We start from the raw sequence: 13,465 nt of genomic DNA, 5'->3' as shown, positions 1-13,465 counted from the left end.
ATTGGCAGAAACTTAGTGGCTTGAAACAATCAACACTTACTCTCATAATTTCATCTTTCAGAAGTGCGAAGTGCAGCAAAGTTTTGGCAGGGCTGTTGTGCCTTCCAAAGGTTCTAGGGGAAAATCCATTTTCTTGCTCTCCTAGTATCTGGGGCCATCCACATTCCTTGGTTTGCAGAGTACTCCAGTCCTCAAAACCAAGAAAGTCTGAATAAATCCATCACAACACTCTGATTCTGCAACTTCTCTCCATCTTTTGAGGACCCTTGAATTACTGAACCCCCCCCCCCATCCCCTACACACACGGAGAACAATTCATAATGATCTTATGGCTAAAGTCAGCTTATTAGCACACTTAATTCCATCTGCAATCAACCAACACACCTCCCCCTTGTTGTATAATGTAGCATTCATATTCATAGGGTATAGACATTAGGATGTGAATATCTGTGTGTGGTGGGGGGGGAGGCGGAGTGGATTTTACTTACCACAATGGAATTAGGTTTTGTAGAGTCTCATGTTTGAATCAATTGGTATGAATTCTGTCATTTTTATTTAAGATACCTCACCCAAAGAGGAAGTGCTGATCAGCAATAGAAGACGCATGAAGCAGAGAGGAGCTGGGAAAAAAGACTGAAATCATAAACTAAAGATCTTAAATCAAACACGAAAGTCCTATCCAGCCTGTCTAGTCTTTGAAAATTTAAATGAAATAAACCTTCATTTTGGTTTTCTGATAGCAGGAGATAGCTTAGGTGGAACTAAACACAAAACATTTTGAGTTTAGACCTAGAAATGATCATCTGTAGTGTTACCATCTGAAAACACAGAATAATATATTTGATTCAACCTTTTGGACTGGACAAGGCAATCTGTGTTTCACACTTTATCAAACTTATTCATCCCCAATGAAAAATGAAAAAAAAAAATATACTTTCCTGGTTCTTTTGCTAATCAGTATTATAGAAACTGTTTCCCTTCTGAGTTCTTGGAATGCTTTTCATTGACAGAAAACCACTTGCTGGTATGGTTTAATTTCGAATGGGGACAAGTATGGATTTTATTCATTTTGGCAAAGTTAGCATGCTAAATAAATAAATGTCAATAAAAATGAACAAACAATATTATAAATATAAAGTTAGGCACTACAATGTATGCACATGTATAATGAGAGGGGAAATGACAGCAAAATAGTCATTTTAAAAAGCAAACTACATAGCAGGTGTTTGGCTCAGCAGTAAAACATCACTTTGGATGTCTACATCCCATATCAGAAACCCTGAGTTGAAATCCTTGCTCTGCTTCCCATCCAGCTTCCCACTAATGCTCACCTTGGGAGGTAGCAGGTACTTTCCCTGTGTGGGAAATCTGGATGGAGTTATGGAATCCTGGCTTTGGTCCCACTTAGCCCTGGTAGCTGCAGGCCTGGGGGGAGAATAAGCAGATGGAAGAGTGATTCTCACTCCCTGTCTCTCACTTTTACTTTCTCCCTTTCTAATACAATAATATATAAAAGTTTATAAAAAACAAACTTCATAAATATATTCTGCTTATTTGAAACTGATTTTATACCCAATTGTTTTGTATACACGTACATCAGATAAAACAACTGCATGATAAAAATATTTAATTCATCCATTCATTTTGAATGACTTAAAAATGCATAGATACAATTCTTGCCAAAGTTATGTCTTGAAAGTTTGATTTCTGGCCAGTTCCTTATTCATCTATATGTGTACCATTTTTTCCATTAGTTCAAATTGCCTGTTTCATTTTTATGTAGCAGATATAATACAAACAGTATAGAATCTGGGGCCAGAAGACCTTGTATCAAGTGCCTGCTCATTCATTCCTTCAAAATGTGTTTATTGAAATCTGATATTCTCCAAGCATTACCTGGGCTTGGAGAATATAGTGGTAAGCAAGACAACACTTTCCTTGCCTTCATAGTCCTACAGTGAAACTAAACAGTAGACATAGGGTGGTCACCTCAACCTATTAATTATAGGTTAATTATAACCTATAATTATATATATATATATATGTGTGTGTGTGTGTGTGTGTGTGTGTATATATAAATGTAGGGACAAGACCAACAAGCAGACCACCTAGACTAGTGGCAGTGAGGTTTACAATAGGACCAGGAGGCAGAGTGAGCTGGACATGAATGTGGGGCAAAGGGGAAGAAGAGGACCTCAGACAAAAAGAAATGTGGACCAGGACTGTGATGTGGAAGCTGATAGTACTTTTAACAGGTAAAAGAAGGTCAGAACAGTAGCCAATAAGCAGGAAGGGAGAGAACAGTACAACATTCTGGAGAAGTAAGGGCCAGGTCCCAGTAAGGCCACATGAGCAATGCATTGAAGTTGGCTTTCAGTGGGGGACCATAGAAGGATTCTGACCAAAGCTAAGGGGTCATCTGATCAGCAGATTTAAAGCTCTTCCTGTTTGTTTTGGAGGATGGGACTGGAGAAGGGGGAAGTTAAGAGGAGGTAGAAGGAAGTGAATGAGGATGCAGAGAAATATTTGCAGTTGAAATATAAAGACTTGAGTTAGTAACTGTCTTCTCCTCCCAAGGATTTGGTGAGTGTGTTGTTTCATTGCAATGGCTCCTCTTTAAAACGTGCTCTCACGAAGCACTATCTGAGATGCACAAAATAAAGGTAGAGAGGATTCCTGATCAGTTGCTTTTATGCTGGGACTCATTTGTACTGTTTCTTTGACCACATATTTGTGTTTTCTTCCTAATTGTTGTAATGAACACAGTTTGCTTGAATACATACATTACCTACACTAACAGACTAGTTAAGAGGATTTTTGGGTCGTGACCAAGCTTCTTCTCAAACCACAGCAGGCTTCCTTCAGTAGATTTTAAAAAGTTATCTGATTCAGTGTTTGATGTGAGGAGAGGGGAAGGAGAGAGCAGCCTCCCCCCACAGCTTCCTTATCTGTGGACATCACACACATTCTAAAACTTGGCATGGGCAGCCTTCCTCTGTAGCTTCACGGAACCTACCCTTACAACAGCCTGCTGGTGTCAACTCATCCACTCTAGTCCTTTCCTCTGTCTCTTCAAGCCTGGCCACAGGTGCAGACCTCTCCTCTACTCCCAGCAATAAGAATGTAACTCTTTTGGCCTCCTGTTCTACCACCCTAATATTGCCAGTGGCATAATTTATCATTTCATCTGATTTTTTGCCTGTATTTAACTTTGTCACACTCACTATTTTAATAGCTCCGTGCCCCATTTGACAAGGTTTCTGCCTGTATAATGACAAGGATATGTATCCCTGAGATAGATTTCTCTGCTGATAGAGATATGGTAATGCTTTTTAAAATAGTCAAAAGAAGGGCCAGCATTTGGCATGGTAATTAAGACACTCATTAGGATGCCCACCTTACATCAGAGTATCTTGAGTCTGATTCCCGGCTCCAGCTTCATCAGAAGCTTCTTGCCCCACCTGGAGCGTTGTGGACATTTGGGGAGTAAACCAGCAGTTGGAAGCATCCCCTGGTGTGCATGTGCATATGTGTGTCTCTCTTCCTCTCAAATAAATTAATTTGTAATTTCTATTTATTTTCTTTTTTTAGTTAAAAATCAGGGAGACAGAGATCTTCCATACACTGATTCATGCCACAAATACCCACAAACAGCAAGTCTAGGTCAGGATGAGGCTAAGAGCCTGGATCTCAATCCATGTCTCTCATGATTTTCAGGGAACTGAGTACTTGAGCTATCACATGTTAAACCCTCCCCCCCCCCCCGCCATGATTCACCCTAGTAGGAAGCTGGATCAAAAGCAGAGTAGCTGAGGGGCCGGCGCTGAGGTGTAGCTGGTAAAGCTGCTGCCTACAGTGCTGGCATCCCATATGGGTGCAAGTTCAAGTGCCAGCTGCTCCACTTCCTATCCAGCTCTCTGCTATGGCCTGGGAAAGCAGTAGAAGATGGCTCAAGACCTTGGGCTACTACATTCGTATGGGAGACCTGGAAGAAGCTCCTGGCTCCTGGCTTCAGATCGGAGCAGCTCTTGCCATTGCAGCCAATTGGGGAGTGAATTAGTGGATGCAGACTCTCTCTCTCTCTCTCTGCCTCTCCTTCTCTCTCTGTGTATCTCTGACTTTCAAAATAAATAAATGAATCTTTAAAAATAAAGAGTAGCAGGAGTAGCAGAGTAGCAGGAGCTCAGACCAGGCACTGTGATAAGGGATGTAGACCTAAGGGGCGACTTAACTGCTGCAACAAATGCCTGCCCATCAAATAAATAAAAATATCAAGCATTCTAAAAAATAGTCAAGATGGATAGGCATATAAGAATGAGCATTTTGTAGAGATAAATTGCTGAAAGAGGCTCTACTCTATCTGTATTCCTCAGATGCTCCCTATAAAGTATTAGTTGTTTAAAAATTATGTCAAGAACTCTCATCTTTAGAAGATGCTAATCACTTGATTAATAAAGTTGCTTCATTTGCCAAATGGTAGTAAAACCACAGAACTCTCAACATTACTGAGTAAGCTTCTGTTTGGCAGCTGTGTTGGTTTAGTTCCCCTAAAAGAATACCCTGAAACAGAGATAAACTTTATTTGAGAGGCGAGCTCAGGAAAGCAGCAGTGTGGGTAATGCAGAAATAAGACAGGGAAAGGAAGTCAATTGACTTTTTTGTTGTTTGTGTGTGTTACTTAGGAGATTGTTGCTGTGTGGGCAGCCGCAGTTCACTCCCAATGGAGTTCAAGTGTTTCCCTTGAGGATGAAGTAGCTGGAGCTCCTGTTTGTCCTTGGCTGAGGACTACTTGTAAAGTCCTTAAGTCTCTGACATATCAGGCTGCTTGATTTCCATATGGACCTACCTGATTACAACAATTGGAAGGAACCCTCGATGGAGAGTGTGGGTGCCTACAATAAGACAGCATCTTTGCATATGGGAACAGCGGGTACCAAGGGAATATGGGACCACCAGCAGCTGCACTTTATACTTCTACACAGACTCTCCATCTAGATTTGTGCAGTTTGGGCTCTGCGCAAACATACCCAAACAGTGTGGGTACAGGTGGGGGTGGCATGAATTCGGTGAGGTTATTCCACTTACCCTGATATTCCAAAATTTGCAAGATGTGTTGTGGACACAATTTTTAAAAATTTTCCTTAAAATTTTTAATTGTGATAAAATACATTTCTATAATTTTTAAGGTAAACAAATTTTATGTATTTCATATATATAGATGGAATGTAGTGATACTACCCACTCTACCATGCCTCCTGCCCACATAGCCAATCTGCCTCCTCCTTCCTCTCATTACCTCTCTTAATTGTTTTAAAGAGTTATTTATTCATTTGAAAGGCAGAGTTCGAGAGAGAAAGAGAGACACAGAGAAATCTTCCATCCACTGATTTACTCCCCAGCTGGCCACAGTGGCCAGGGCTGGGCTAGGCTAAAGCCAAGAACCAGGAGCTCTTTCTGGATCTTCCACATGGTACAGAGTCTCAAGCACTTGGGGCATTTTCCACTGCTTTCCCAGGCACATTAGCAGGGAGCTGGATCAGGAGTGAAACAGCCAGTACTTGAACCAGCACACATATGGGATGCCAGCATGGCAGGGTATGGCTTTACACACTACACCACAGAGCCAGCCCTTCTTCTCTTAACTTTTATGATGATCTATTTTCATTTATTTTATATTTGTAAGATTAACCCTACACTAAGGAAGCAGTTCAACAAATACTAAGAAAAAAACACTGTCCCTCAACAAGGAACAAGGACTGTAAACAATACAAATCGCTAAATGTCAGTTTCACTCCTATTTTTTGGTAATTACTAGTTACCACAGATCAGGGAAAACATATGGTATTTGTCTTTTGAGACTGGCTTATTTCACTAGGTATAAAGGTTTCTAGTTGCATCCATTTTATTGCAAAAGAAAGGATTTCATTCTTGTTTTTAACTCTGAGTAGTATTCTATAGTGTATATATGCCATAATTTTTTATCCAGCTCAGTTAATGGACATTGGTTCCTTCCACATCTTAGCTATTGTGAATTGAGCTGCAATAAACATGGGGTACTGATAACTCTAATATGCTGTTTTCATTTCCCTTGGGTAAATTCCCAGGAATGGAATATCTGGATCACATGGTAGATCTATTTTCAGCTTTCTGAGATATCTCCATACTGTCTTCCATAGTGGCTGTACTAGTTTACATTCCCACCAACAGTGGATTAGAGTATCTTTTTCCTTATATCCTCACCAGCATTTATTGTTTGTTGATTTCTGTATGAGAGCCATTCTGACTGGAGGGAGATGAAACTTCATTATGGTTTTGATTTTCATTTCCCTAATGGCTAGTGATCCTGAGCATTTTTTCATGGGTCTGTTGGCCATTTGAATTTCCTCTTTTGAAAAATGCCTGTTCAAGTTCTTTGTCCATTTCTTTATTGGATTGTTTGTTTTGTTGTTGAGCTTCTTGAGCTCTTTATAGATTCTGGATATTAGTCCTTTATCAGTTTCATAGTTTGCAAATGTTTTCTCCCATTCTTTCAGTTGTCTCTTCACTTTTCTGAGTGTTTCCTTTGCAGTGCAGAAGCTTTTTAGCTTGATATAATCCCATTGACTATTCTGGCTTTGATTACATGTGCTTCTGGGGTCCTTTCTGAGAAGTCTTTGCCCATGCCATTGTCTTGCAGAATTTCCCCAATGTTCTCCTCTAGTACTTTGATGGTATCATGTCATAGATCCTTGATCTATTTTGAGTTGATTTTTGTATAAGGTGTATGGTAGGGATCTTGTTCCACACTTCTGCATATGGAGTTCCAGTTTTCCCAGCACCATTTGGTAAAGACACTGCCCATTCTCTAGGGATTGATTTCAGCTCTTTTGTCAAATATCAGTTGGTTGTAGATGCATGGAGTGATTCCTGGAGTTTCTATTCTGCTCCATTGTTCTACATGCCTATTTTTGTGCCTGTACCAGGCTGTTTTGATTATAACTGCCCTGTAGTATGTCTTGAAATGTGATACCATCATGCTCTGGCTTTGTTTTTGTTGTTTAAGATTGCTTATCTATTCAGAATCTCTTTGTGTTTCCATATATATTTTGTCATTTTTTTCTCTAGTTCTGAGAAGAATGTCATTAGTATTTTTATTGGGATTACATTGAATCTGTAAATTGCTTTTGTTTTATGGACATTCTGATGAAATTGATTCTTCTAATCCACTAACATGGAAGATTGTTCATTTTTTGTGTCTTTCTCTATTTCATTTTTTAATGTTTGGTAATTTTTATTGTAGAGATCTTTCAACTCCTTCATTGAATTCATTCCAAGGTATTTACATTTTATTGAAGCTATTGTGAATGGGACTGATCTTACAAGTTATTTCTCAATCATGGCATTGTCTGTGTATACAAAGGCTTTTGATTTTTCTGTGTTGATTTTATATCCTGCCACTTTATCAAATTCTCTTTTGAGTACCAGTAGTCTCTTAGTGTTATCTTTTGGATCCCCTATGTATAGAATCATGTCATCTGCAGATAAGGATAGTTTGACTGCCTTCTTTCCAATTTGTATCTCCCTTTGATTTCTTTTTCTGGCCTAATGGCTCTGGCTAAAACTTCCAGGACTATATTGAATAGCAGTGCTGAAAGTGGGCATCCTTGTCAGGTTCCAGATCTTATTTGAAATGCTTCCAACCTCACCTCATTTAATATGATGCTGGCTGTGGGTTTGTCATGTATTGCCTTGATTGTATTGAGGAATGTTCCTTCTATACCCTATTCACTTAAGGTTTTTATTATGAAAGGATGTTGTACTTTTTCCTGTTCTCTCTAGGTCTTCTATTTTCTATTGTGGTCCCACAAAAAGACTTCCAATCTTGTTCTTCTGTCTTTGCCCAAGTTGTCTCTCAATGGCAGTCCCCATGGGCATGGCTGCCCCTGATAAACCTAGATAATACTACACAATCTAAGGGGCAGAGTCATTGTTTGCTGCAGTACCCATAGGCAAAACATTTAGTTGCTTAAATTTCCATCTGTTGCCATTTTAATTTTAATAAAAGTGTAATTTAGGTGTCAGCACTGTGGCGTAGTGGGTAAAGCCACGACCTGCAGTGCTGACATCAACTATGGGCACTGGTTCAGAGTCCCAGCTGCTCCACTTCCCATCCAGCTCTCTGCTATGGCCTGGGAAAGCAGTGGAAGATGGCCCAAGTCCTTGGGCCCCTGCACCTACATGGAAGACCTGGAAGAAGTTTTGGGATCCTGGTTTTGGATTGATCCTGCTCCGGCTCTTGTGGCCATTTGGCGAGTGAACCAGCAGATGGAAGACCTCTCTCGCTCTTGCTCTCACTCTGTAACTTGTCCTTTCAAATAAATAAAGAAATCTTTAATAAAAATGTTTAAGTTAGATTCCAAAAAATCAGTTGTAATTGTGTTAAGACAAGTTGAGTTTAATATGTATCGCTCTACCTTTTCTATATACATTGACTATAAAGTTTGTCATCCAAGCTGGAATATCTTTGAGAATAAAAAGGAGAAACTATAAACAATATGTCAGAAACATAGGCATAAACCAAGATTATCTGAAGTTTAGCAGGAAATGTGATCACTTTACTGCTGTTTGTCCATTTGTGCTGTGGACACAGCCCTGGAAGAAGAAGAGGAAAAAGCAGAATGATCTGAAGTCTAATCTTTCCAGTTCCTCAGTGCCAGTGTGGAAAAGAGGAGGAGTCATAAGGAGAAATGCCTATTATCATAAAATCATCCTGTTGCCACTTTTCCCCTTCCCTTAACATGCTGTCATGAAAAAAATTAACAGAGCTTACATAGGTTTTAGTGGAGAAGAACTTTAGAATTTGCTTTTGTTTTTGCTGATGATCGTAGTTTTTCCACTTACTAATATGTATGTCTCAGAGCTTCAGTTCCTGTCTTTGTAAAATAGAGCAATACCAAAACCAGAGAATTATGATTAGAATTAATGGAAATTTGTGTACAGCACTGAGCATAGGGCATGGCTAAGTAAAAAGTGGTAAACAAATGTTGGGACTTTTGAAAAACAAGCAACATCAACCGGAGAGAGAGGGAGAGACAGAAAACATTCTTCCATCTGCTGGTTCACCCACAGATGACCACAATAACCAGGTCTTGGCCAGACCAAGGTCAGGAGTCAGGAACTGTGTCCCAGTCTCACACGTGGGTGGTAAGTGCTCAGGCACCTGGATCTGCTGCTGGTCTCTCAGGCACATTAGTAGGGAGCTTGATTTTAAATGGAGCAGATGGGACTCAAACCACCACTCTGATACAGTCGCTCGCATTGTAGGCAGCACCTTAGCAATTGCACCACAACACTGGCACTAGTATACATTTTCTTTACCACTTTCCTTTCCCTGGTACTTACCTCCTGGCAGCAGGAGAGGCATGGGAAAGGACTAGGGGAAGGCAGTGGAAACTATAAATGTTTAATAAATGCATCTTAAAAGTAGCAATTTTGACAGCTTAAGTGTATCAGATAGGCATTAAAATGGCCAAATGTGTGCAATATACAAAATTGATGTGGCACTTTGTTCTTGCCCTTTAAAGAGGTGTCTTCTAGAAATCATGGATTAGTCCTCAGCTTTGCTTCTAGGATATTTCTTACAAATTGTCAAAACTATCTAATATTTAGGTAAGTAAGCAACATACTTTGTCATCATTTGATTGAAATGTGTCCTCATGATATGGTTTGTTTAAAATTTTGTGATTGCATAGCAGCTTTCAAATTGTGGCTATTTAGCAGTTTCCAAATTTATGAGCTGCTCCATGTTGAATATGCTATGATTTTTGTACTTCATGAGCTTATAATATATTACATTATAGAAAAACACTTTTGACAGAAGCAATTTAATCATACAACGGGTGTATGAGAAAGGGCTAGGGGAGAGGGAGGAGGGACGGAAGAGGGGGGAAGAGGAGGAGGTGAGGGAAGAGGAGGAGGGAGCAAGAGACAGAGTGAGAAGGAAGACTACAGAGAGCTCTGATAGATATTCCATCCAGAGACAGCACAAGTTACTCAAACGAGGTCAAAGCTGCTTTGGCGTTGTTTTTCTGTGAGGACGATACAATACTGATTCTCATTTTTTTTTTCCAAGACAAGCAAGGTAAGTCGATGTTCCATATGTGTATTTACTAAGTCCTAACAGGAGTTGCTAATTAATAACTTTTTCATAAAACTAAACTCAGAAGCCAAATGTCTGTATTTGCCTAAAGCTTTCAGTGACATGTAACAGTTTTCAAACAAAGACCATATTATATTTGAGATTAGCAGGAATTGAATGAGAAAGAAAAATGTAAAGATTTTTATGTGGTAGATGAAGTATTTATAAAATGATGCTGTAGCTGTAAGGTCATTTATAAAATTGAAAGATCGGAATATGATTCACTTTAAAGCTACAGTTGCAGGGTTTTAAAGCTGGATTTGAAGTTGAGCAGAGCTTATACTCATTCATTAGTGCCAAAACTTAACCTCTTTTTGTTATCACAAAGTAACATTTTTCTTAAAACAATTTTATTTCTATTTAAAATTGTGTCAACTGTATTGCATGCAACATAGCCCTTTTACCAACAGTTACATGAAAATACTTTATATGGACATTTCTTTTGGAAATTTCCAAGTATATTTACTTTGAATCTTGAGATTATAAATCACATTTTCTATTTAGACTCTCAAAAATTTTGCCTTTCACTGTTTTATATTTAGGTAAAGATCAAAGAAGTGTGCTTTTTTAGAACAGAAGAGAACATGTATGTTAAGGATTTGGTGAATTTTCAGAAATACATTGACTTTTGTGCTTTTGGAGAATTTATGAGGAGAAATGTAATTTGATAATTTGTTTCCTCGTTCATTTGCTGATTTACTCATACGCTGATGTCACAAGCAGTTTGGCTGAAATTTGAAATGTATTAGTGTCATCACTGGCGTCTGTGCCAAAGCCATTCTCAGAACCCTCTGGAAAAGGACATTGTCTCATAATTGTTTTCAGAACAGTGCTGTTCTCCGAAAGCTTAACATATCATCTGTTTTGTAGCGCCGATATTTGTCCATAACTTTCTTTCTTGAGTCTTCCTAAGAGGACTCCAAATCAAAACCTGAGTAAGAACACTTTTGCATATGAAGGGTGTTACAAAAAGTTTTCTTCATAGTGCTGTGTTTTGTTTATATCTTTATTTTGTATTCTTAGCAATACTTGCGTGGAATTATTTCCCAGTTGGTAGTTTAACACTTAATATTTAACTTCAGAAGCAGGGCTTATCCATGGAATGAAGGCATAAATATACTCAGGATGACCATAATACATTTGTGATTTATGTCTTCCCCTCCCCTAATTCCCAGTTTAGTTTCAGTCATTTGTCTTAAAAGGAATCTTAACAACTGTTTGGTTTCCTGCCATCTTCGTGCTTAACCAGCTCAGTGAAATGGACTGCTGCTTCTTATCTGTGCTTATTATTTATAAGCTGCAAAAAGTGCATTTTTTCATCTAGGTGAAAAGTTCCCTTTGTTCTCCTCCACACTTCAGAATTAGTATAAGGTCAACACTGTGGCATCCATGTTTTCAGATCTTTTTTCCCTGACTGACCAATTAATAGAAAGCTCTTTGGGTTCTGTGAAGATATACATGCAGAAAATGCTCTCACCAACTCACTCAATAAACGTTTTCTGATTACCACTCCCCTAAAAGCATTCGACAGGAAAGTACTGAGTACAGAGCATGTAGATTGAGATGGAAAGTTACATGGACGTGAATCGTTTCATTAAAAGTCTATGACATGCATGTGTGTTTTCACAGAATAGTTCATAGTGCATTATCGACTTGTTTATAGGGAAATAATCAATATTGGTAATTAGAGGAGAATATTACTTCTACTTAGGCTGGTCACAGCAGCTTATAAGGAGAGACACTTAAGAAAACATACTTTGGGGTGGTGTCAAAGGATTGGTAGGAAAAAGACATTCCAGGTGAGATAATTTAAGGAAAAGCGTGGAGGCAGAAAATGACATCTCATGAAGAGAGAACAGGATGTAGCTAGCTTGGCCAGACCAGAGAGTTTCTGTTTCTGCTGTAGTAGAGAGTAGTATAGATGGCAACATTGACGGGAATAAAATATGGAAGTACTGTAAATGGGATGCTACAGTGTAGGGAAGCCAGTAAAATTGGAGCTGCAGACCAGTATGCCTTCAGTATAAAAGTTAACCGGTCATGACTATAAAAATTCAAATGAAATGACAAGAATCCCAATATGGGGGGAGGCGAAATAAGGAAGAAGGAATAGGTAGAGGAAATAAGGCAGTAAAAGTCATGTTTTGATAGTGGAAAAAAAAAAAAAAACCCAGTATCTTTACCAAAGAAAAAGAAAAGAAATCAGTAGACTGCCAGTCTGAGTTGGCAAATCTCTATCAGGGCTCAACCAGAAAAGCAAATCTGTAGAAGAAATGGCTTGTGTGATTGTGGGAGCTGGATAAGCAAGTCTGCAGGCCAGAATGCAGGCCAGGAGAAGGGGCAGGCTAGAGCCCCAAGGTACTGGCCAACCTGCAGCCCACAGGTGCAGTGGTCTCTTCATCAGGGAAGCCCCAAATCTGCTTGTAACGGCTTTCAGCTGCTTGAATCAGGGTCGCCCAGATCAGCGCGAATCATTTCCCTGATTTACAGTCAGCAGACTGTGGACTGTGATCTCATCTACAGAATACCCCCACATGGACATCTACATTGTGTTTGATTGAATAACAGAGGACTTTGGCGCACCCAATTTGACACATCAGAACTCTTCAAAGTACAGGAAACTATAAAGCACTAGGAGGATTTCTAGGTAGAAATAATTGGAAATGTATTGGAAATCAGTGCTGAATGTCAGGAAGTTACTGACCTTGGAGATTTCACGGGAGTTATCCACATAAAGATCATGTGCATGTAGTTAGAGTTAAGGATTCCCTCAGAGAATGCAGTGGACATCTGCATTCAAAATGAATGAAGAAGAGTTAACTAAAAGATGAAGTAAAAATGATTAAACAGCTGAAGAAATTTACATAGTAACATACAGCCATAGATGTCCCTCTATTAGCCATACTTTTCACTGCTTTTCCAAGATTCTCAAAGGAGCAAGGAACAGTACTGGTAATCTCCCCTGCTTTCCTCCAGTATAGATGGTACTATTGCCAGAGATCCGAATAGCACTGGCACTGGGAAGAAGCCAGTGGTCTTTATCATGAACTTCGAAGGGACACTTTAAGTAAACAAGAAGGACTCCATAGTGCAGATATTTCAAGACAGTGGATAATAAGCATCAGAAGTACCACCATTAGGATTCCATAATGGAGAGACTTCAGGGACCTTTGTCCCACAGTCTCAAATGCCCTTTCCCTTCTTGTCTGATTGGCACGTTTTTAGTTAGCTGTCAAGATACAGCTCAACCTGCTCTTCTTTGCTGGAAAGTTCTTTAACTCACCCCAG

The 13,465-nt window shown here is 39.3% G+C and overlaps 1 protein-coding gene across 50 annotated transcripts in view; it reads left to right on the top strand.

Annotated features, from left to right (window-relative positions):
- The window catches only part of RIMS1 (regulating synaptic membrane exocytosis 1), a 537,571-nt gene that overhangs the window by 490,023 nt on the left and 34,083 nt on the right, over positions 1-13,465 (top strand). Inside the window, exon 1 of one of the 50 annotated variants that reach the window (XM_070073892.1) lies at positions 9,964-10,120. The exons of the other annotated variants lie outside the window; for them this stretch is intronic. The gene's annotated coding sequence lies outside the window, so the exon portion shown is untranslated. Of the gene's footprint in view, positions 1-9,963; positions 10,121-13,465 lie in introns of those variants that run through there. 50 annotated transcript variants of the gene reach the window in all.

This window comes from Oryctolagus cuniculus, chromosome 5 (genome assembly GCF_964237555.1).
Source record: "Oryctolagus cuniculus chromosome 5, mOryCun1.1, whole genome shotgun sequence".
Classification (NCBI taxonomy): Eukaryota; Metazoa; Chordata; class Mammalia; order Lagomorpha; family Leporidae; genus Oryctolagus; species Oryctolagus cuniculus.
Note: the sequence above shows the minus strand (reverse complement) of the source record. Positions and strands in the feature narration are given on the sequence as shown.